This window comes from Aulonocara sp. 'chitande type north' Nkhata Bay, linkage group LG23 (assembly GCF_057382095.1).
Source record: "Aulonocara sp. 'chitande type north' Nkhata Bay isolate Kocher_YH1m ecotype deep benthic linkage group LG23, A_spYH_male_GT1.1, whole genome shotgun sequence".
NCBI lineage: Eukaryota > Metazoa > Chordata > Actinopteri > Cichliformes > Cichlidae > Aulonocara > Aulonocara sp. 'chitande type north' Nkhata Bay.
The window spans coordinates 30,054,380-30,077,528 of NC_141365.1; the positions used below are offsets into that span (position 1 = coordinate 30,054,380).

The 23,149-nt window shown below is 41.0% G+C and overlaps 1 protein-coding gene across 2 annotated transcripts in view; it reads right to left on the minus strand.

Moving 5' to 3' along the window:
- The window catches only part of filip1l (filamin A interacting protein 1-like), a 110,408-nt gene extending 88,302 nt beyond the window's left edge, over window positions 1–22,106 (minus strand). The window contains exon 1 of one of the 2 annotated variants that reach the window (XM_086282266.1): window positions 21,751–22,106. The gene's annotated coding sequence lies outside the window, so the exon portion shown is untranslated. The remainder of the gene's footprint in view (window positions 1–21,750) is intronic. The other variant, XM_086282265.1, reaches the window with a different exon arrangement.
- Window positions 22,107–23,149: the final 1,043 nt, after the last annotated feature.

Consider the following 23,149-nt stretch of genomic DNA (forward strand, 5'->3'; position numbering starts at 1 on the left):
TGTGAGTTGCCGTCCCTTTTAACGTGTGTGATATGTTGATTTGTTTTTAACAGGATCCCCGCAGCGCTTATCCTGTCTCCCAGGCAATCATACAATTTTATCGTTTTTACCGTACTTAATAAAGTAAAGCTTTCAATTGTTTTTAGGTGCCGCTGTTACACGTTTACTTTTATTTTGTATTCAAATTAAACCGATTTTAACTGACTGTGTGCCTACGGCTCTGTCCTATCTTAAATAGGTACCTAGCACGGGTCATGAACAGAGCAGGAATGAAAGGACTGACTGAAAGACTGAATGGCTGGCTGAACTGAACACACGTGGGAACGACAACGTAACTGAAAACACTGGGTCACTGACCCAGGAACCCTGACAGTTTACAGCGGACCTTCAGTAATAGTAATAAATCACACAGCAATAGTACATTCACGTAGTTGTAAAATGCATGATAATATGTTAAGTAATCCAAAGTATTCAGAATACGTTACTGTCATTGAGTAACGTAATGGAATACGTTACAGAATACATTTTAGGGCATGTATTCTGTATTCTGTAATGGAATACATTTTAAAAGTAACCTTCCCAACACTGTTAGTTTAAGTGGTGAAAACATTGTGTGAGATGTCTGTTCACAATCAAAAACAAATGCATTTGATTTCTCTTTTGCAGTAATCTGCTCTCAATTTGTAATCTACTCTATTTGGAAACAATGTTGACATTGTTTCAGTTTTTGTAGACAACAACAAGCAGTTTTGTTGGGTAGTCATCATCTGGGCACCCCAAGAGTCTGTTTTCAGTCTAATTCAATTCAGTTCTGTTTTATTTATATGGCAACAAATTGTAACAACAGTCACTCCAACAAGTTTTTGCAAGGTAAAGACTCCACAGTATTAGAAAGAAAACCCCAAAAATCAAATGCCCCACTGTGACAAAACACATGGCGACAGTGGAAAGGAAAAACTCCCTTTTAACAGGAAAAACCCTCCAGCAGAACCAGACTCAGAGAGGGGAGGCCGGGTAAAGTAGAGACAGGAAAAAAGACAGACTGTGGAAGCGATCCAGAGATTAATAATAACTAATGATTAAATACAGAGTGGTGTATAAACACAGAGAGAGTTTATCGTAAGCCATCCAACAGCTGTTGAAAAATGCCACGACATTAAAATTAATGGTCTAATATTACCACCAAGTCGTTGGCAGTGGATCCATCGGGTCCTCAGGGCTGCGTGGATTGGGTTCACTCTCACCCATCGCATGAATGATTGATCTGATGGAGATGTGAGGGGACTGCATTTGGTATTTGCCTGCTGCCACTGTGGAGTTGCATTGCCATGAGGCATGGAGTTGATATCTCCTTATATTGAACCCCTTTACCCCCGCTGCTATTATATTTTATAACACTGATCATTAGTTTTATGGGGATGATATGCACCTTTTATTTGTTTCTTTTACTGCTTTTATGTATTGTGGACATTTTGTGCTTTGCCTGTGCTTACTTTATGTCTACAGGATGCCTGAATTTCCCTGAGGGGATTAATGAAGTGTCAATCTATCTATCTATCTATGAGCTTGTTTGGACATGTGGTGTGTTTCAAAGTAAGACTCCAGGTTTACTTCACCTGTCAGTGGTTTTAATGTTGGGGCTGATCTGTCTGGAGCCAATGATGTACTTACAAACTGACAGACGAACACTGGCATCCATTCTGGTGTGGCGCTATTAATGAAAAGAGCTAAATTATTTAGTCATGAGTTCTCTCCCCTGCCTTTCCCGAGGCCCTTCCATTACCTTGTGCTCTCATTAGGCAAAGAGGACGATGGCCGAAGCCAAAAGCAGAGCTGTTACTGGAAACAGTTGGCAGTTTAGTCTTGTCTAGCAGAGACCACCAAGGTTTCTTTGACTTCCTACCAGGTCAAAAGGCTCATTCATTCAAAGAGTTTTTACGCAATGAACTCACCAAGCCAGCCAGCCAGGCAGTCACTAACTCATAAAGCCTTATAAGGCCAGTTATAATGGCCATTAAGTTATTTTATCACACATGTGAGTTCCTCACAAAGCGATTAAGCTTATTATTATGGAGCTTTATGATATTGGGTCTTTTCTAGGACTGCTGGGACTCACAATCTTCGACCAGGCCCGTTCTGTGGCACATTAAGGCACGAGAAGACAAAGCCTTTCCCCAGATGTTTTTTAATCTTTTAAGAAAACAACTCATCAGGGCATCAGGACTCTCTCCTATAAGCATTTGGTATCCCTGAAAGATAAAAGAGGACTTTTTTTTTTTTTTACTGTAGTGATGACTTCACTTTTTATATGTGTTGGATGTGAAGCAGAGGAAAAGGGCCATTAAAGTCGCTGGGGTGAAAGGTGAGCAAACAGGTGTGCTACAAAGAGAAGGTACCTCACTCTTTTTCAGCCAAACACACACACATACATTGAAATGCAAACAGCAAGCTGGTGGCATGCGAGCAGAAATCTCGCAGACACGCACAGAACATATGCATGCGTGCACACACCCACCACTGCAAAGACACATACACCGAGAAATTACAGAGAAAATTCCTGCAGCCTGACATCACGCTGCTGTCGGGATGATTGAGGGGAAGAGAAATGCAGATCAAAAGAGAGCAGAGAAAGGGAAGAGAGGGGTGGGAAAGACGGAGGGGCAGATCTTCTGGTAGCATGCTGCTTACTGAACAGAGTGTGGACTAAATCACCACTTAGAATCACTTTAAGAGGTAACCTTTAACAAATCGCACTGGATTTGGATGGAACATACCCAGTGTTATTAAAAAAAAACAAAAACAGCTTTTTTGCTTATCTTGGTTCCTAAAAAGTTTTGACACAGATGTTTTTCATTCAGCGCAAACAGAATTGTCTGTGTTAGCCAGCTTAGAGACTAAAGTATACACCTCTAAACCAGCACTGGGAAAAATCATTTCAGCTTTGAGGCAGCAACAGGTTAGCTTACCTCAAAAGCTTTTATTAAAAAGAAACAACAGATGTTAAATGTGAGGTTTCTATAACTATAAGCTGTACAAAAACAGTCGTTCCCAGCACGAGGCTGCTATTTTACATTGGACTCCAACAACCGTGGATTTTGGCATGGTTGTTGGACTATTTCAGAAACTGTTGAACTACTGGGATTTTCCCACACAACCATCTCTAGGGTTTATAGAGAAAGAGAAACCATTCAGTGAGCAGCAGTTCTCTGGGAGAAAATGCCTTGCTGATGCCAGAGGTTAGAGGAGAATGACTGGGCTGTTTCAAATAATAGGAAAGGGGGGAAAAAAAACCTCAAAAAATCAACCCATTACTACCAAGGCATGCAGAAGAGACTCTCTGAAACAGATGGGGTACATTAGCAAAAGACCACACCATCCTATCAGCTAAGAAGAGGAAACTGAGAATTTCATTTTAAAATATAAGCCCCTCAAACTTCGCTAGCGTTGGAATGTTTTTGGCAACATTATTACACCCAGTGCAGTAACCAACACAGGCAGTGTTGGGACTTGATATATCATTGTTTTGCTTAGATGAGCTCAAGTTTAAGTTTTTTCCTTAACTGAAAATAAAATTTTACAGCTGCTGTCTTTTCACTCAACAGCATTAACATTTACCACATTAAATTGTATTTACAAAGACCAGGACATTGTACAAATGTTCCTGCAATTTTACAGCAGTTCCAGCAGTTTACTGTATACAGGAAATTCTATTCATTCTACTCCCAGAAGATGGAAAAAATTTACTCTTTGAACCATTAAAAGTGATGGTGTGAAATAGAAAGTTGTTCTTCATGGAGGGCAAATTCATAATGAAATAATTGAAGAATTTACTTAACGCTGTACATTATCACACATAACTGTAACATGTCACTTATTTTTAACACCACCAAAGTTTGGTGTAATCAAAGTCCAGTTTTAGTGTTTGGTCCCAGCTATGCTGTTCTTTCTTGTTTATTGCATTAGTTATTATAAACTCATTTATTCATCTTTTACTCTGCATGCATTTCTGCTGAATGATGTCACGGCATCTTCGTTTTCGATCATGTGCATCATTATTCACAATCATAATTATGCGTTTTTGTGTATGCAAGGCCATGTGCTCTAATAGCAAAAAGGAACACATATAATTTGAGGGTCAGCGATGATTAAACTGCAAAGGCATTTGGAGCCAAAGAAGGTCACAATGTCGTGAGATCCCAAAACAGCGCTTTTCCTTTAAGCTCAAACTTAGTTGCACCAAAAAAGGGATTTTGATGTTTATATGTGTTTATTTTATGCCTAATATACTTGCTTATATTGGTAAATAGACTGCTGTAAACAGGATTTACAATGGATTGCACAGTGCATAAAGAAATAACCTGCTTTGAAATGATCTTCTTGACCTTGTGTTATTGTCCCCTACAATATCTTGATAGAACTGTGATGTTTCATTTGTTGCCATTTCTGCTGCTCTCTCAGTCAGATCTCTCTTGAAAAAGACATTTTAATGTCAGTGACACTTTTTACCCAGATAAATAAAAGATATATAAACTTTACATCAAGTTGATTTCAGCTTCTCCCTAGTGACAGGGATGTCCTTTCTGGCTCATAATGAGAGATATATTATACACAATCAAGCCATTTACAACATTTTAAATACTGGAAGTCACTTTTTGGCAAGAAAGGAGAAAAAGCTACAATGGCCCTGAAAGGTCAAACAGACTGCAACTTAAGAAAACACCAGCAAATAGGGGGAAAATGCCATAAAAGTGTGTTGTTGTGGGGGTTTGTTGTTTTTATGTCTATTTTCATTGTTTTATTTAACTTGAGTTGTGTTTTGTTGTACAACGTTTTCCTATTTGCTGCTCTTTCTTTGAGTGACCTCTCAGGGCCACCACAGAAACTACTTATAGCATTTTTAAATCAAAGATAAAAAAAAAAATACTTGACAAAAAATACAGAAAGACTCAATGAAATAAATAAAAAGCACCTCTTAGGAAATATGCAAGCTTGCCTGTGATCTCAAGACAGTGAGCTTCACAGCTGTTAGCAGAGGTCTGCTGTTTTGTATTTAACTTTTTAAGAGTGTAAGAGTTTAGAGGCCAATAATGTAACAAAAGTCAGCGAGTTTACACCGAAACAGCATCTAGGTGTTTTACTCATATACAGGCACACATACTGTGCGTTAATGGCCACAGTAATACCCATTAAGGGGCAAATATGCACACTAGAGAGGACAGGGACACTTTTAAACTGTGGAAAAAAAGGTGTGGGTCTTCTCAAGAAAAGTGTTTCCATTATAAAATAAAAATATATGTCTAGTGTTTCTACTCATACTGCTTCACTTAAAGTGTTATTAAACACTGCTAAATAGGTCAGCACCCAGAGAAAGGCTGTCAGAGAGTAACACGCTCAGCTGGAGGGGTTTCCTTCGTTGGTCCAAGAGAAACAGTGAAATGTTTACAAACAGTGCGGTTGCCGCAGCAACAGGTAGCGACCAGGATTCGGGCCTCGAGGCTGGAAGAGGTGCCGTAAAACCGTTGAAGATGTTTCCTGCGAGTATTAGTGTAAAGCAGCAGGAGAAGCAGTTTTGGGAATTCCTCTGCACTGAAGTCGTCCACAGCTTCAGGCACACGCTGTAACTCCTCCAGAGCGACGGAGGAGTTACGCTTGGAGACGAATAGAGATGTTTCAGCTCAGATGTAGGCATGCTGGTTTTTGTAAATCAGCAGGGTGGATGATGGCGACTTTCTGCTGCAGGCCTTATGGCTGCTGAAATGTGCGTCTAATGAAAAAGAGCACCGTTGCACATTTTTGTCTTATATCTAGGCCTCCTCTCAGCGGGATGATGCAATCCAATGAAATGTTTGGACTGGCCCGAAACTGTAACAGTGTCATCTTAGCATGTTTCCAATACATGGATTATGCCGCAGAGGCAGGCATCAGATTCAGTAATCATCTAGCATTTCAGAAGTGGAGCACTGATGATGCTTTTTACTGGTATCGACTGGAGAAAAATAGCTCTGCATGCACAGTCATGGGGAATATCTCTTATTTGTTTTTGTTTTTTGGGCATCAGTTCTTGTTGGATTAGTAAAAATGTGCAGCCACACTGCTGCACAGTGGGCAGCAGGGACGTATCTGTTCATCAACAGGGGGCGCCATGCTGCCATTCTGGGTACATTCAGGTGAATATTCCAAATGTGATTCAGCATATTCAAAATCAAACCTGGGTTTTCTGATTGTAAATGTAAAAAAGGGGGCACACAAAAGAAAACATTTAAATCTGCAGGATCAGTGTTTCTTTCTTTTTTTTTCAGGGATCTGTACGATGAAGAATATTGTTGATGGAGAGATTTTAGTGTTTTACAGACATTTGGTGTTGACGAAATAAGGTACTCACACACATGGATGACTCAAGAAAGTGCCAGGAACATTTTGATCCATGTTCACATGAAAGCATCACAGAGCTGCTTCAGATTTGTTTGCTGCACATTCATGATGTGAATCTCCCGTTCCACCACATCCCAAAGGTGCTCTATTGGATTGAAACCTGGTGGCTGTGGAGGCCACTTGAGTACAGTACAACTCTTTGTCATGTTCAAGAAACCAGTTTGAGATTATCTGAACTTTGTGACATGATGTGTTATCCTGCTGCAAGCAGCCATCAAAATGGGTGCACTGTGGTCATAAAGGGATGGACATGGTCAGCAACAACACTCAGGTAGGCTGTGTTGCTGCCTACCTGAGTGGCGCACTTTGGCGCACTGACGGGCCCAAAGTGCGCCAAGGAAATATCCCCTAGACCATTACACCACCAGCCTGAACTGCTAATACAAGGCAGTGTGGATCCATGCTTTTATGTGTTTATGCAAATTCTGAACATTTCCTGTTCTTACTGACTGACGTGGACCCAATGTGGTCTTCTGCTGCTGGAGCCCATCTACTTCAAGGTTTGACATGTTGTGCATTCAGAAATGCTACTCTGCAGTCCTTGGTTACTGTGGTTATTTCAGTTACTGCTGTTTCACTTTGAAACAGCCTGACCTCCTTTGCACTCATTATCTGCAAGCCACTTGTGTCAACTTTGGTAATAAACGAAGTGAGAATTAGGCTTCTGTCCTCAAAATATTCCATGCAATCTGACTTTTTTTGCATCCAAAGGAGTCACCCTCTGCTGGTCAATAGTAATAAAGCAGGTTCAGTGCTTCTCCACTGGCTTCACTATTCACACCCATATAAGCAGTCTATGGCCAAAACACTGTTCTCCAAATGATGAGCTCATTCAGGTAACACGTATAAAAAAAAAACAAGACAGGGAAGGAGATGAATCCTCTGGGAAAACAGACGAAGAGCATTAGTTTACATTAAAAGGAATAGGGGAGAAGGCCCGAGTTGGAAACATGAAATGCGGTCGAGCATACATGCAGTTTGTCTCAGTTGCTGCTCTAAATGTGTAAATGCACACACACAGACACACACATACTGTATTCTGCCTGGTATTAGTCTGTATTTGAGTAACTGTGGTGCCAAAAGGATATCTTTCTCATGACCTCACGGCTGGCTTCAAATGTTGCGTTTTACAGTGTGTGTGTGTTTGTCTGCATGAAGGCGTGAGTAATATCATTAATTGTCTAGGTCTTCACTGTATGTCAGAGATTTGCTCTTGTTCTTCCTCATGTTGAGGTCTACGCATTTAACAAGGTCAAGCTCATGAAAACAAAGCCAGACAGCGGAGCAGAACTTCTTCGACCTCTTAACCAGAACTAAGACTAAAATGACTTTTTAATGGCGCCGGTCACACTGTTTTGATTCAAACATGAGCGCAACAGAAGATGACGCACACCAAGTGAGCCTCACGCTGTGACTGTTGCTCTTTAAACCCACTCAAACAGGCTCTATGTTTAGCCAAGCTGGCTCCCATGGCAGCCTCAATACGAGGTCTAAACATGCCCGATATATTTAATATCCTGTATCAGCTTTCATTTTTTTGGCAGATGCGTCTTGCTCAGTGTCATCAGACTGTAACCTTGTCGCTTCTGGAGTAGGTGATTATGAGAAAGAGGAGTGATGGAGCTTGAGTTGTCCAGGAGCTGCCGGGGGTGTCACTCCACTGGATGGCACAATGAACAAACCAAATGTGAGGGGTCGTCCGGTTCAGTGGAAGGCTCACCGGCGTGTTTCAGACGTTTGCATGACTTCGTCAGTGTTGATTGTTGCTTGGCTGTACAGCTGCACTAATCAATATTCAATGTTGGGAAGGCTACTTTTGGTAACCTTGATTTCTAATCAAATTTATGCAACATCTACATTTAATAGCATTTTACTTGCTTTGCTAAAAGTTATTTTAAACTGGAAAATTAACTCAAAGAGTAAATGTTTGTGCAGGTTTGATGTCAAGTAAGTCAATGTTGGCTGCATTTTGATGGCTAGTACTGAAGCTTTAGCACCTCTTTTGTATTTCAGAAGGAAAGGTTTGGCACATTTCCAGCACTGAAGGTATTTTTGTCCAACTAAATGGACGCCCACTTTGACCGCTAAAAGCTATGGGCATTGGTAGGATTGTAAGGAAAGAAAAGCACATCCCCCTTTCACTGGCCACCTCCTTCAGCTCACCTGGGTGGTCACACTGGGTCATCCCCAAGCCAGCCAAGATATATATAAATAATAAATATATATGTCCAGCATGTCCTGGGTCTGTCCTGGGGTCTCTTAATGGTAGGACAGTACTAGGACACCTCACAAACAACCTCGACTGCCTCCTTTCAATGCAGACTAGCCTCTGTGAATCATTGTGGGGTTTGTGTGCCTTTGTGATCCCAGGACCTTTGTTGTCAGGGACATATGCTCCTAGTAGGATCTCCCAAGGCAAGCTGCCCAACTCAGGGACAGCTTTTCCTGGGCCTGACCCTGAAACAAGGCCAGGGAGGGGGTTCGAGTAGCTGCTGGTTTTACTCAATGGGGTGCAGCCAGGTGCAGCATGAGGTAGTTCCTGTGGAAGTCATAGTGCTAAATGAAAAGAGCCTTCCTAAGTCGTATGTGTTATTGTAAGTACAATAGTTTTAACGAAACCTGTGATAGGAAAGACCTAGACTAGACCTCAAAAAGTGCTTAGAAGATGCTCTGCAGTATCCAAACAAATTTGTATCCTGTTCACATCCTCGTTGCACTAAAGCTGACAGAGCTGCTAATTTAGTTCATAGTGATATAGAATTTCTATTGCACACCCCTCATTTGGTATTCACTTGGAGTTTCATTTATATTTTGCCACAAAAGGGAAACAGACTGCACACTGTTAGGCTACAATTTAATAATTAAATTCTCTTTAGAAACCTGCTTTTGAAAGCGATGTTTTGATCCACTGTCACCTGCTAGGGACAGTAATCTGAACTGATTATTGCCTGTAAAAGAAGAGCCTGTTTTTCACACTTTGAAACATGCCTGGGGAAGATCCTGTGGATTGAAAACATTGTCTTCAAAAGAATGTTTTATAAGTGACTTCAAAGATTCAACTGGAGCCTGGTTGTGCGCTCTCTTTTCACTTATATTTATACCAGTTTCACCTATAGCACTCAAAACAAGGCACATCTTCACAAATTTCCCAACATTAGGCAGAATTTAAAAAAAAGAAAAAACATCCAGTTCTGTTTAAACTTGATCCTCTGTTCCTGCTCTCCCTCATGTGTGCCCAGCATGATGGAGCAGCTCCAGACAGATATGGTGGTAAGGAGGTGTGAATAGCTGAAACAGCCTGTCACCACGAGGGCCACCGTGGAAGATGATGGATCACCCACAAACTCCCACATCCCAACACCTCATTCCTCCTCTGTTTAATCCCAAAGATAAACACATATAAACACCTGCAAAAGTCAACAATTGTATATGAATCCAGTGTGAAGGGCAGCAATTTTTTCCAACAAATTATCAAATAAAGTTTCTTTAAATCGACTGATACAGAAAGATACAACCAAAAAATATTGCAGCTGTTTATGCGTTTTCTTAAGCTTCCCATGTCAGGCACTTTAAGACATGGACATGCTTTTCTACAAGATAGTCAGCAGATCGGTGTAGGTAGGGTTTAGGCTAGGTTTGAGATTTGAGATGGGCTTACTGTGTTTTTGTTCACATCAGAAAGTGTGTGTTAACTAAATGATTCTGTTACAAACCTTTTCATTTTCCCAGGATTTCTGTTGATACTTTCATTGATTTCATTTATTGTTTTTGTACTGTTTCTGTGGCATTTAATTTTCTTATTGATTTCCTGGGTGAGGTGTTCCAGGCATGTCCCACCGGGAGGAGGCCCCGGGGCAGACCCAGGACACGCTGGAGAGATTATATCTCTCGGCTGGCCTGGGAACGCCTTGGTGTTCCCCCGGATAAGCTGGAGGAGGTGGCTGGGGAGAGGGAGGTCTGGGCCTCTTTGCTTAGGCTGCTGCCCCCGCGACCCGGTCCCGGATAAAGCGGAGGAAGATGGATGGATGGATGGATGGATGGATTTTATTTTGTGTACAGTGCTTTGTGACCACTTGTCTGAGAAATGTGCTTAATAAATAAATGTTACTTACTTATTTGAATACTTATTTATTTACATACTTCACTTACTTCTGTGTGACTTCAAAAGTTTCCCTAATTTTTAATTTCATATCATCATGTAGGTGCCAATTTGGTCTGGTGTTTGCCACAAGTATTATGAAGGTGTTATATGATTTACATTTTTTTTATTTACTCAAAGGCAATGAGCTACAGAGCTGCACTGCTAAACATTTAAAAGATACAAAATGTTTTTCTTGTTTTGGTGTTTCACTCTTTTTAACAGCAGTTTTATAGCATTATAAATGTTTCTAAATTGTTTTAACAGCTGGAGTCTTTCTTAATTTGAGGTTAAAGTGGAGTCTTGTTTTAAAGTAGTTTTCACAGGAACCTCTGCTTCAAACAGCCAGCAGAGGGCAGCACTTTTTTGTGTTTTGGGGAGTGGCCTTGTGGAACTTCTGGACATTATCAGATATTCATTTGGCTACATAGACTACCACTGGCTTCACTGTACATAGTTGTTAGGGAGTGTTAGGGAGTTTAGCAATATTTTCTTATTCATTTTAGCATTCAGTGTCTGTTTTTATGTAGCATGAATGTGTTTTGCTCTTCCTGTTTACCACTGCTGCTGTCTAATTTACTCTGTTGTAAAAGGATCATTGCATTGGTGGCAGCTTTCATTGTCAGATCCCTTCATGGACCTGGCACTAAGCAAGCTGACCCTCTCACAGATTAACCAATCAATGAACAAGTTGGGCTGTTAAAGGATTGTCTTAGTGTCTGTGGGTTTACCCCAACATTTTAATGTATTGTGAGTTCACAGTCTATCCCAGACTGTGGTCTGAGGGCAGATTAGCTGGTAAGCAGGCTGTTAATTTGTCTCGTCATGGAAATCTGCCGCATCACTCATGACATAAATAATTACATCTGAGGGTGTGTCTTTCTTGGACGTTTTAGCGTTCGCTACATAACAAACCTCACAAGGCATCAGCATGCAAGTGTTCATTCATGCATGTGATCCCAGTCAGTCCATCCGTCTGTGCAGTGACAGCAGATTGAAAGTAGAGGATTACAGGTTCGCAGCATCGATCAGCTGGCCCACATGGTGTCACTTTGCCCTCACACCTAATGCCACTGATTAACAGATTACCTCTGTTAAAGCAGGGGGCTTTTCCCTGTCACTCATTAATGACTCACAGATTGGCTCAAAGTCTTCAGTCAACATCAACTGAAAAGTCCAAAATCTGAATGTGAGCTTTGGTATTAAGACACAGAATTCTGAATACATGTTACAACAGTAACGGAAGGTGGGCGTGACAACACATAGATCATCAAATGGCATTAAATCAATTGTATTCATGTTCATTAGCCATGATCTTAGTCCTAATGCAGAACTGAGTAAAAACACCAGCAGAATTGTTGACATTCCCACCAGCCTCAGCTGTTCCAAGTGTGTGGTGCTCGTCAGGGAATGTTAAAGTTAAAATTAAGACAGCGAACATTGTAAACAGCAGCATATTAGCATTGTCAGTGTGAGAGGAGCATTGCTGTGCTTTATAAGTCCTCTGAGTAATGCTAGCGTAGCTGTGAGGTCATACATTACAGATGAAATAGAAGGTAAAACTATTATTGGACACGTTTTATTCTGCTTCAAGTCATTGTGATGATTTACTCTTGTGGGAGTCGTTTTGTCTAAATAAGTGAGATTTTTTAAATTGGAAAATTATAGTAGTAGTAAATAATAAATGAAGCACATATGTGGTGATATTCCTCTTTATCCTCTGAATTATGACTGATGTGTCAGCTCCTTTTTGCCTGTAATCCAAACTGTCCAGCAGCCAACAAATCAGCCTGGGCTAAAATTAGTAGGTCACCCAATCCCCTGCACGGTAGAGGTGAGGAGAAGGCAAGAAGTCAGATAAGAACTCTACTCTAGTCAGCTCCAGCCAGGGTTTCATTTAGAAAGCTTTGAAGGTGCTTTTCTCTGATTGGCCTAAATCACTAGACCTGTGGTTGCTGCAGATTTGTCCTATATTCCAAAATAAGCTGTTTGAATAAACTTAAATGGGACATTTGAAGCTGCTACTGTAACAGCACAGTGAACACAAAGAAAACCTGAGTCACTAACCAGGCTGGGTTTGAAGAAGTGGAAAGTTTTGTATGATTTCTAAAAATGTGTGAGGACTGAAAGCTTTAAAGGTGCACAACGCTGCTCCTTTGTGCATTTTAAATTAGTTCACATTTGGGTGTTTTTTAATTGATGTGAGATTGTCAGTCGGTGATTACAGAAAGGTTAGCAGTCTGTTAGCTTCATTTAAAGTCTAAAAGCACACGCAGTGAACCTGCTACAGCATATTGAGAGCCAAAGTACTGGCTGCAGCAATACAAGTAACATGTATCCAGGTGTGCACACGTGTACTGTGTGCCATACACAAGAGTACATGAATTGGTACAAATGGGAAAAGGAACAGAATGCAGTGATTAGCAAATTTCACTCACCTGTATTATGTTCACAACAGAATAAAGAAAACATATTGAACGTTGACACAGACATTTCACTATTTCCTGAAAAATATCAACTCATTTTGAATTTAATGCCAGCAACACATCTCAAAAAAGTAAAAGTAAGTGGTACTACAGAGAAACAGCTGGAGGAACATTTTGCAGCTAATTAGTGAATGTTGCTGTAGCACTGTAGAAAGGCAGAGGGTCATCAATCTGCAAAAAAACTGCATCTACAAATTATGGATATTCCTCAAAGTAAAATTCATCATCTTTAGTGAATAATAGCAGCAAAACATTAAAAAAAACTGGAGAAATCTCTGAGCTGCTGCTATGTACTGCACTCTATAGAGGACTGAAGCTGTCAAATAATAATAATAAATAAAATTAATAAGTGACTACATAAAAATAAATCAAAATCCCATAAAATACTGACACCAGATCTACACGTCAAATAGTTTTACAAATGCATGAATTAATTATCATTTTTATTTATTTACCTTTGTATTAGTCCCCTTATTACTTTCAAATCTCGTGATCCTACTTATTTATTTTCTTGTTAAATAGCTTTATCTTTGGCTAGGCTTCTTTAACACCTTGGTTATCTGGTAAGCTGACATTTCTGCTGTGATCCTGGTATTGATTAACCTCTAGATGAAAAGATGACCTCGTCACACATAATTATTTGCTCACTAGAGCAGGAATGGATTGACGATAACAATTAAAATGATAATTCTATATTAAAAATACATTTTGATCATTTTAAGACAGAAATGCAGTTGAAAATTGTAAAAAATTGTATAAAATTATTACAAAAGCTAATTTTGAGAAAAATAATTACCCACTATGTAGGGAAGGGAGATAGTTATGGTTCCCTAAGCATCTTTATTCAGTTTTTAACTTAACCCAGTTGCCCAGCAACATCCTCAGTAAGCTGTCCAGTGAATCACAACAAGGGCAATTTACAAGTCAAATGTCTAAGCTGTAATTACAGCACAACATGCCACTGAAAACTGTAATAAACCGGGTGGATGTGTCTGATCGACAAACAGGTATTATAGATGTGATTGTCTGAAACGTCTCATTGGAATTTCATTATGTGTGATCAGGATTTTTGGTTTTGTTTCCTAAAGTGAAAGTGGGGTGAGTTCAGTTTCACCTGTGCTGGTCATTCATTTTAATCTATTAGAGGTGACTGACAAGTACGTATAGGTTAATCATCATAGGTAAAAATATATCATCATACATAACAAGATGAGGTTTGTCCCGAGGTTGTATCAACTCAATATTTAGTGGCTATGCTGCATCCAAGCAGCAAAGCAATATTTCTCCAGGAGCTGACTCATGGCTTCTTTTGAACAAGATCTGAGCATTTCATTTGTAAAGAACAGAGCTGCAGATCTCTTTTGTTTTTTGTTTATTATTCTTTGAGTCATCAGTGCGGTTTATCAGCTGAGGAAAATTATAAATCCTTCAAGTTAGCTGCCTCTGCATTCATGTACTTTTTTGCACAGCAGTTGACAAAAACAACGTAACATGTCGTGCAAAAAACACATCCCTGATTCAGGCACAGGGATCGCAGCGCTAGAGAGGACGAGAGGTTATAATAAAACCGCAACACTTTCATGATGAGCTGTGGAAAACCGCAGTTCATCCTGTCCAACTTGGACACCAAACTCTGAAGCACTATTGTGGCTTTGCCCACCCACCCCACCCCCCGCCCGCTCTGCTTATGAGTCATCTTGGCAGAGGGGTGTAGCGTTCTCCGCTTCATCCGCACCAACACTGTCTGCTGTCCAGCCTTTGGCCTCGTCCCAGACGGACACTGCAGCACTCGTGCCAAATACAGTCTCTCTGTGAGCAAAAGACCCCCAGTTAGGACAACTTCCCACTTCATCCAGGCGAAAGTAAGCAAATATGTCCCAGGGTGCAACAGTGACATTTCTCACTGTGACACTTGTGTCCTTTCCACTTCTGCCCCTGTTTGCTCTCCACATGCCTCACTTCTCTTAAATAAGAGGCAGCAGGGAAAATGTTAGGGAGGGGGGATCATCAGAAAATAGTCTGATAACTGACCCCGTCATTTAACGAATGCAAAAGCCACTCACAGTTACAGATCCATGCTAAGCCCGCATCTCAACTAGGACCATTTCTATGGCAACACCAAACACAGACAGGAGCAACAATGGAGGCTTAGGCCCAAAGAGGAGCACAGACACACTCACGGACCCCTTTGGGTGTTTTATTTTTTTTCCTCGCAGAGAATTTTTAGCATCAGGCTGCCACCTCTGTCACTTTATCCCATCGTGTTGCATATGCCAAGAATTTCACAAGCAAAGCCAAGGCCCCTAGGGGAACACAATGCAGATATAGCAGCAAGATGTGAGCTGGTTCATGCTGAGGTTGGATTGTAAAGAGCTCTATAGAGATTACATTTATATAATGTTTCTCCACAAAGCAGGCTAAGCTACACCCATGGACACGCTATGTTTTAGTCAACCATAGATTTATCCCATAGTGTGACAATCATTGTGTTTACTTTTTCTTCCAGTAAGAAAAACTATTGCTGTCAGAATTCAGGTGTGTGCTGAATGCACAATGCCAAGAAAGACAAGAGCAATGAACAGCAATTGTTGCTTCAACATGGGAAGGGTTATAAGGTCATTTCCAAACAGTATGCAGTCCATCATTCTACAGTGAGAAAGCTTATTTAGAAGTGGAGAACATTCAAGACACATGTCAGCCTTCCCAGAAGTGGACGTCCCAGCAAATTCACCCCAAAGTCAGATAAAGCAATCGTCTGAAAAACTGAAAGATGCCAAAACCTACATCTCAGACTCCACAGCCTCAGCTAGCATCCTGACACATTCTGCTGCATCATGGAAACAGCTCTGCAGTGGGCCCTTATTGTATATTTAACTTAGAGTAGAGGGACTAAACAAAGTAAAGGTGATGACGCGCCGACAAATCCCAACAATGCGAATGACGAACATTCACAGCACGAGGAAATGAAAAGACAGCCAGGGTTACAAATCCGATAAAGGTGACAAATGTTTTCTGGTTTCTTTGTAATAAGCACACATAGTCGAGTTTTCATGTGTATCAGAGTCCTATAGTTCATTAGGTGCTGTATGAAGTAGCAGTTAATAATATGACCATGGTAAAAGTGATAAAAGTCTTCCTGTTACATATTTAATGGGTTACGACCTGTAGACAAATAAATATTGTGCTTTCTTTGATAATTTACACATTAGTAGAGTTTGTCCCTTGTTTGAGAGTTTTATAGATTTTAGTTGTCTATTTATATTACTTAACAATATTAAGCTATGTTCCTCTAACATAGCTAATCTTCACAGGCTGAGCAAGATCATATTTGTCTGTTATTACAGCTTCAGCTTCCGACGTGTGTTTTGTTCAGAGCACCAGTTCGATTCAAAGTAGCGACTCCGTTGTAGTTTAGGACGTCTCTCGAGAGCCAACGCAAATCTTTTTTTTGTTTATTCTGCTTCTGATGTTCCTTTTCAAGCGTTCTTCATTTGTTGCAACATATGCAGACACAATACAAGATTCAAATGAGAATGAATGGTTACAAGTATATACATATGACTCATAGCTGACAAAAAGAAAGTGATCTGAGCTGTCTGGCAAGTTATTGAACTTTGCAGATTATGCAGAACTTCAAAGTGAGTTCAAAGAGTTTTTTGGGTCTGGGATTTCACCATATAATTGAAGCCTCCAGCCAACCCCCCCCCCCCCCCCCCCCCACCTCCTGCTGATAGTTTTTAATGCAGCACAGGCAGTCATCCGTCACTAATGCTCCACGGTGTACTAATGCACCTCGAGTGTTACTTGCTTTACTCTTGCACGGAGATGAGCGACGACCACGACGACCGTGTCTGCCGCAGCAAATCATGCTGTAACCGCTCAGAGCAGAACAGGCTTGGAGATACCCTGGTGAATTATTTATGCGCTTGGAGTTGAGCTGTTCCTGTAGTGAAGCACCTGCAGGAAGAAAAGCTTTGCTGAAGCAGCGTAAAAATAATTTAGCTCCCATCCCGAGTGTGTTTCATGTGTTTTGCACTAAACACACCGTCTACGGTCACCAGTGCACCTTTCTCACTTTTTTTATAGCCACTTGTCCACGACACTCTGTTTGTTTGTCTTGCCTTGCTCTCATGGGAACGTCTTCTGCGAAAGCACACTCCAGCTGATCTTTCAGTGCCCCCCCACACCCACCCCTGCCTGAAAAATGGATCTCGGCTGGCTTATTTTGACTTTGCTTGACAGCAGAAGGCAAGCTGTGAGAAATGGAGAGAGAGAGACTAATGTTGGACAACACTGGGGTATATATAGTGCTCTTTTCCCAGAGCTGTGAGCTGTTGGTATTCTGTGAGAGAAACAGGATCCCCACCAATGAAACGAGTCACTGTTCCTGCAGCCAAGCACCATGTGGCCCACTACCCATGCACTTCTTGTACTTGTCGACCCCACTACGCCCAGCTCAATTAAACAATCTGCAACACCCGCAGTTTTTGCGTATCAGCCCTGAAGCTTTTTAAGGAGCCACTTTCAACCATCAAACTGAGAAGCCGAATCCCCCGCTAATCGCTCAGTACTGATACATTCATTCAACAAGTCCTCCAAATCAGGGGCGGATCTAGAGAAATTTTCTTAGGGTGGCATGAGGGTGGCAAAGAAATCAAATGGGGTGGCAAAATCAAAGCCTTTTTTTAAAACACATATGCAGGTGGTTACATATGGTTAAAATAATTCAAATGCAGTAAGTATACACGTTTTTCATATAAATATAGTCTATAACTTAATTATTGTCTGTAGCCCACATAATGACACACTTTAGTTACATAAAACATGTGAGTTTTGATCTTATGTACTGTATAGCCTTTATAATAAATAAATATGTAGCCCAATAACTATAAAATCCAGAAAACTACACAAAATGAGGCGGTTCATTTACAAACACAAGTCTAATTAAGCTTCAGACTGTTTTTTGTTAGAAAACAATCACATTGTTATATGCTTAAATTACACAAAATGTCAGAAATCTGCACTGTCATGAACCAAAATTTAAACCTAATTTGTTGGATTAACCCACTGAGGTCTGAAATACAACTGCCCATTTTTGATTCCTTTTGAGTTTACGCTTGTATTTCACCCTCAAATTGTTTCATTTTGGTTTTTTCCCCTTGCCTTGTTTGGTATCATTCTTTTCAGCTCAACTGAATTTAGTTGTTTTTTTCACTGACATACTGCATTAGTATTACTGATCTGAAATCACACAAAGAACTTAAAAATACGAGTAGTATTTTTTTTTTACTGTAAAAAAAACCACAGACATGTTGAGTAAATTTTTATAACTTGAAATGCAAATATAAATTGTATGTTTTGTAAACATATACAACTATTTATCTAAAAATGCAGCCAATACACCTGCCGTTTTTTGTTTTTTTCATTTTCTACAACCATTTAAAAATATTACTAAAACTAAAATGAGAGAACAATCAGGTGTTGCAATAAGATGCCCCACAAATGATGTGTGCCAGTAAAAAAGAAGTTTGTCCACCAAAAGACAGAACAGCACAGGGATAAACCTGCAGGCCTGACAACAGGAGGTGTATCACTCCGCTGGTTGACAGTATTTACGTTGCAAATGTGCCTCTGTGACATTCATTAGTGCCCTCACTGACACACAAAACAAAACGACTACACAACAGAACAACTACACAAGACAACACAACACACTAAGTATACACTCCACACTAAACGTCACAAATCTCCCACATCTAAAAACTCTCTCGCTCTCTCTCACTCGCTCTGTCTCGCTGCGTGGCTGCAGCTTGTTGCTATGTCAGCTTACATCAGTCATGTGATTTGGAGGTGCAGCGTGTCCGTGGACCACAGAGGGTTAATAACATTCACCTTCCTTCCATTTCCAGAGTGTAACATCTGTGTAAAAAGTGAAATTCCCATGATGTTGTTCAAAATGTGCTCTGGCACAATCATAAACATCGCTTGCTACTGAAAACAAGAAAAAAATCCAGTCCTGCTATGGGCTGAACCATTTGTTAATGGTGGTGGGGGGAAACACTATGCAATCAGTTTTAGCATTTATATTCACCGTTGACTGTAACTATGCTCAAACTGTTAATGCTATCTTATTTTAATAAACAACACTGTCATATGGAAAACCTGGGGTGGCACTTGGGGTGGCAAGGGATAATTTTAGGGTGACACTTGCCACCCCATGCCACCCTTGTAGATCCGCCCCTGCTCCAAATTAAACGGCAATCACCTAATTTTCCTTCACAAATGGCCGTTTGACGATTACTGCCACGTTTTTAGTAGACTAATTTAAACTGCCTTGAAAAAGCAAGAAATAAGGATTGTAGTGTTCAGGTAGACTATGTGTAACGATTACAGACTCCTGTCATGGTTAAAGTTAGGTTCAGATAACTGACACAATGCAAGCGGATAGTCAGTTAGGAGCCTTATTTTGGTTTTCTCATCCAGGGAAATCAAATACTGTTTTAGGTCACAGACTTGCCTGAGCATTGTTAGACACTGACAGATAAAGTTTCTCTATTTAGAAAGTATAAAAGCCCACATTTGGAGGTTGGAGGGGTTATTAGGTTGGAGTAGGTTATAAGTTTGTACTCGCCTAACCGTTGCAGTTTCCAAGGGGATGAAAAAGGAGTAAACTTCAAGCATCTTTGATCCATGTTTTTAAACCCTGAATTTAACCACCAGTCGCTTCCTGCTGATGAATCAAACACCTTCAATAAGACCTTTTGAGCTAGACCTTCTAATCCAGTCTACAGCTGGTGAAGCTCAGGGTGCCAGGAGGTTTGCCTTAATGCGTGTCTTGCTTAGCGATCTCTGCCCCACTACCCTCAAACTGTCAATCAGACTGAAAGCAAAGCACTTTCTAGCAGGGCAGGATGTAATTTTTAAAGTCATTTGAAGGAGTTTATACAAAACAGGTATAAAAAAAAATTGGAGTTTGAAAAGTTTCTGTCAATCTAAAATCTGACATGTGAGGGGCCTGTCATTGCTTCGACACTCCCATCAGGGCCTATGGTGAACTGTCTATAAATCATTCACACACATACTATAAACACCATTCACACTAAACCTGCTGATCATCCTGCTGGCCAGCCCCCTTTTGTTGTCTTACAACAGATTACAAGCACCAGAAGGCCGTGGCTCTCGGCCCCGCTATCATACATGGTTAACCCGATTAACCGGTCACTTCCAGTCACAAGCTAAACTGCAAGCCGTTTAAACCTGAACGGCAAGGCATCCTTCTGCCCAAATATTTACTCACAGGAAGAAGGTTTCTTCCATTCGGGAAGGAGTGCTTCGAACACCTGTCGATGCTTTTATTGCAGACCTTTAAACATCAGAAAAAAAGAAAAGAGGTGGAAATGGCCAACTGTTCCAGGAGCCCAAAAAAGAGCCCCAAATTCCACCTATAAATACCAGCCTCAAGCCATCATCGTTCACATCCTGTGAGTAACCACAAACCAAAATGTTATGTGATGATCTTTAAAGGCTATGCTAATCCTTTTATTAGTAACATCTCTCGCTCTCACTGTGCTGACCACCACATACCAGCACATCATCAAACTATGGATGCCAGCACAGCACCTCCCCAATCCCATAATATGATGAAAGATTTGGCATGTTATAAGCCAAAGGAGAAAATAATAAAGTGAGAGTTTCATAATTAAACCAGTGGAAATGCTTCATTGCTACCAGTCTCGCCCACGTCTTTCAATCTGAGACTTGAGTCCAAGATTGGTAACTTGACTCCCTCCCTCCCTCCCTTCTTCCCGTCACCCACCCCTTCTGGTTGGTCTCAGATACTGTATGACACTGCTGTGGGTTCTCATGGACACGCTGCCCTTTGGAAATTCCCCGGCTGCAACTAATACAACCCCGCCGTGTAACACCAGCGTCCGCTCGAGCTAGTGTCACCGCACAGGAGTGGATGAATTATCACCGCCAGCTTTGATGTGGTGGGCAAATTGATCACGAGGCATGCTGCCACTGCCGGGGCCATATCATGTTCTGCCCTCATCAGCAGATTCAGCTGTAATGGTGATTCCCTCCAAGAAAGCAAAACAAAAGTGTCACGCAGAGCCAACCGCAAAAAGAAACCCAAATGTGTGAGAGCCTTGTCTGTCCCAGCCAAAGAAATAAACCTAATTAGAGCAAATTCAACCTGATTAGATTGAATTAAGATCAGCAGGAGTTCACTGTGCCCTCCCCTCCTCAGAGCCTCGGGTCTCCTCTGGCCTCTAATCTTTGTATCTATTCAATTAGCAGCAACCTTGCAGAAAAGCTGCCACAATGCAGATTATGTTCTGCTCAGTGGTTGTTCTGAAAATCCACTGAAGTTCAGCGCATCTGCGCAAAAGGCTTTGCAGAAATACAGACTATACTTCAATAATAAATTCAGTATTTTTTTTTTTTAAATCAAGATTTTTTTTAATAAATAAAATACAATTTTGAAAATGCCAGGCTGACTAGGCTGAAAATGAAATACTTGTAATTTATTACAAACATGACTCAGTGATAATTTTCCATGACATCCATGCACAATCACACAGGCTCACAACCTTTTGCATTTGTGTATTTGCCTCCAAAGGAAACAGATGATATACACACATCTTATGACACAAACACACACACTGTCTCATAGCCAAGCTCCAGCCTTACCTCTCGCAGCAAATCTTTAGCCCACGGTGCTGATGTGCCTCTGCAGTGCCACTGGCTGTGCCTTCAGCCTGCCAGCTCGGATGAAGTGTTATCCTCAGTGTGAATGTTTGCTCCGCTCTCCTTCCCTTTGCAACGCTGAGCGTCCCTTCTCTCTCCTCCACTGCCGTCACTGCTGCTGCCGCGTCCTCAGCTGGCCTCTAGTACAATCCAGGTGGTCTGATGAGTGAGAGAGAGGAAGAGGACAAAGAGGACGAAGAGGTGCGTCTCCTGACAGGGAGCTGCTGCTGCTGCTGTGTGTGATGATGTCTGTGGCTGGTGACTATGAAGACAGACTGTGTGTGTCTGTGTGTGAGGAGAGAGAGCAGAAGGGGAGAGACAGGACCTGCCATGCAGAGATCAGCCCTGTTGCTGTTAAATTTAAACCACCCTGCCTGCTGACACCTTGAGCCACGGCTGCTCTCCCTCTCCAGCACACTAACACACTGGGACGCAAGTGCACACGGATCCCTGATGGTGCCATATGGCTCACGAGCCTTTGGGAGTCTATGACTATCAGAAGAGAAATAGTGAGCGGGGGTGTGAGGGGTGAAAGGAAATGTAGGTGTTTTTTTAAGGTGTTAGTGGCTCAAATAAACTAAACATTGCCCCAAAACTGCTTGAAGATGTGAACAAAATGACTTTCAAAGTCAGCAATGTCAAATCCACCAGTCAGTGAATCTATCCTGTCAGTGTAAAGAAGAGGGATGTCATAACTTTTTTATACTGTGGGCCATATGCATGAAGTTTAACATTTACAGTGCAAATTAGATTTTATACTGAAATAAGTGAAAAGCAATGAAAAATTACTGCACAACTTTTTGGGCTTAAATTGTAAGAAATAAATGTGTAAAAGTACAGAAAAAAGTGCAGTGGCTCATTGCCCAGACTGTCCCGTAATTATAAAACACAAAGCTTTTGTTAATTCATACAAAATGTCCTTTTTTCTGTGGACTTATAAAGACATTTCCCTAGTAGATGTCATCATTTACTTGTTTATCTGCTACCTAAATGTAGTATGGATGACTATCCAGGAGGTCTTTATCAGTGGGAAAACTGTACGAAAATAAAGTTAAAAGTTGAGAATTTATACCATCTTTCACATTTTCCAAAGCCGCCCAGTGGACCAGATTGGTGACATTGCTAGGCCAATTCTGGCTCCTGGGCCTTATGTTTAATACCCCTGGTTAAGAAGTCTAACTACACATTTACAGTACATGCCAGTTTGTTTTTTTAATGATAACGGCATGCTGTTGTAGAAAATAAAAGAAAACATAAGCTTCCTCCTCACCTGCTTGAGACAGTCTGCAGGTGAGGAGCTAACACTGGCTAGCTTCTATTAGTATGCTAGTCGATAGGGGCT